Consider the following 2,583-nt stretch of genomic DNA (forward strand, 5'->3'; position numbering starts at 1 on the left):
AGTCCTCGCACGACTTACTCCGGGTTTCAGGGTGAAATTCGGGGGTGGGTCGTGTCAATTCCTATCTGATAGATATCTAAAAACTAAAATGTATTAATTATGATAAATATTATGTTCTATTTTTTCTAAATTTTACACAATTGTCACCATTCAACTATAACATAAATATAATAAATAAGCTTAATTGATGTTATCTTAAATACCTTGATTATGAGTTTTTTTTTCTAACACTAACATTTTTCAATCAATTTGCAAGAATCATGTAGTTTTCTTTATTTTTATGAAAAAATCTAGATTAAAGGAATTTATTATCTAATCTATATATAAATTTAAACATAATATGAATAAGATATCTGATCTAAACCCTATACCTTCAACCCTATACCCCCTATACCCTAAACCGTAAACCCTAAATCCTAAACCCTATACCTATACCCTAAACCCAATTTTGGGTTTCTTCTTTTTAGGTATATTATTATATCATGCTCTACTTAATAGGTACATTAGAAACGTAAGTAGTAGAGAGTAAAATGTTCTCTCGATTAGGATGAGAAATGATATAATGATATACCTAAAAAGAAGAAAATTAATCAAAGAACAAGAACGTGTACCTTACAATTAGACATTTTTCAACTATGTAGAGAGACACCAAATGTGAGCTTAGGAATGAAAAGTATCATCATATTACAAATGATCACATACTTCTGTATATAACATATATATATATACACTCAAGTTAGTAATAACAAGGTAAGAAATTAAAGAATGTAATTGATTATGATAAAGTTAAATCCAACTAAATTTTAGCTAGTATTTGAGTTTCAAATTGATGCTAAAATTAAGAAATATACCAAATTTAACTTTCTACTGTCTGAAGGGCAAATTAGAGAAACCGAAAAATGAAGAAACTTATTAATTATAGACATTTGCTCTATATGGTATGTTTGATTATGTGGAGTGGGTGTAAAATAAAAGAAAAATATGTATGAGTTTATCTTAAAAAAGGTCTAACATTTTGGGTTTTTATCTAATTTTCTGTTGTAAATATCATTCGTTATTCTTCTGTACGTATATCATTCGTTTATCAATTTACTTAATCGTACACCTTGCAGTAATTAGCAATTGTTGATATCGGCAGGTTGATCGAGTCGAAGCCTTTTAGCTAATATGTGAGGTTCAAACTGACAAACAAAAGTAATTAGTATGCAGTGAATCAGAGGTCTAGGTCCTGTCAGTTTCGTTCTGAATTGTGTGATTGATCGCAGGGTCATGTACAATTAATATCAATGTAATTCTTTGCATGGGGAGACTTTAGCCTATTGTGTTATTCTTTCTATTACCTTAAATGGGTTTTGTGATATTGGGGTTCAAACTGACAAAGCAAGCATTGAGATGAAGGCAAAAAAAAGAAGACAAATAGAAAGCATAGACCTCATCCCTTCTTATCCCTTCTTTTCATTTTCAATAACTTCTTTAAAGTTGTTTTGCAAGGTCTATGTAACCAAGTGTTGTTGTTAAATCGCAGACTATATATTCTTTAAACTTCTACACGGGAACAATCTATGTAACTGCTTCTCTGTGGATTCCCTATTGTTTCATATGAGAAAGCACTGTATGGTATTAAGTCAAGGTTCATATATAATACTTACTACGTGATTATATCGAAACACAGGAGGCTTCTTGCTTTGTTGAGTCTGATGTTAATCAACTATAAAAATGAAGCCAAACGTGCGGAGAAAAAAGAAGCACGATTAAAAGGTATGCTTATGCAAGCATTCATCCACATTTCTGCACCATTGTAAATTCACTGTAAAAAAAGAAAAGAAAAAGGTAATAGATGTTAATGGTGTATTCCTTTGCATTAGTAGGCACATGTTTAATGTATACAAGTTTTAAGGCATCTACGTTTGTGCGAAGGAGGAGGCTATATTGCCTTTTAACTTTGACAGGGTGATCAAGTGGAAACCTTTCAGCCAATTTATGAGGTTCAAAGTGACAAAGCTAGCATTGAGATAACACAGATCAAGAAGACAAATTTCTATGGACAGAGTAATAAGACTTCACCCTTCTTATTCCTTCTCATTTTCAGTACTTTCTTTTATGTAACAAAGCTATTGTTCACTTGGTATTACATTGCTGCTACAAATTAATTCTACTAAACATTAGGTTCAATAAAACTCTATTTGTAAGAAGCTTCATTTCACATTGATGGCATCTTTGTACATATGATGCATGATTTGTTGGTTTAGTCAATTAGTTGATTTTATTAATGTCTTCCTGATATGTATTTGGCCTTTTGTCTTTGGATGTATCTTATAATATTTGTTTCGCAAGTGAGGTTTTCGCTCTTGGTTCTTGGCCTTTAAAGAGATTTGGGTTATTCTTATGCAGATTACAATGAAACGGTGGACATGAAGACCAAAAAGAATCATAAACTGATAAAAACTTGAGGCCCTGCTTTTGTTTTTTTTTCTTTTTTTTTGGGCTTCTTTGGCTTATCTTTCTTCTGTGTTTCGTACTCTAGAAGTGTTGTAATGAGAATTGGTTTGTGCATCACTAAGTACAGTTCAATACGTACAAAAT

The sequence above is a fragment of the Fragaria vesca genome, linkage group LG5, assembly GCF_000184155.1.
Source record: "Fragaria vesca subsp. vesca linkage group LG5, FraVesHawaii_1.0, whole genome shotgun sequence".
NCBI lineage: Eukaryota > Viridiplantae > Streptophyta > Magnoliopsida > Rosales > Rosaceae > Fragaria > Fragaria vesca.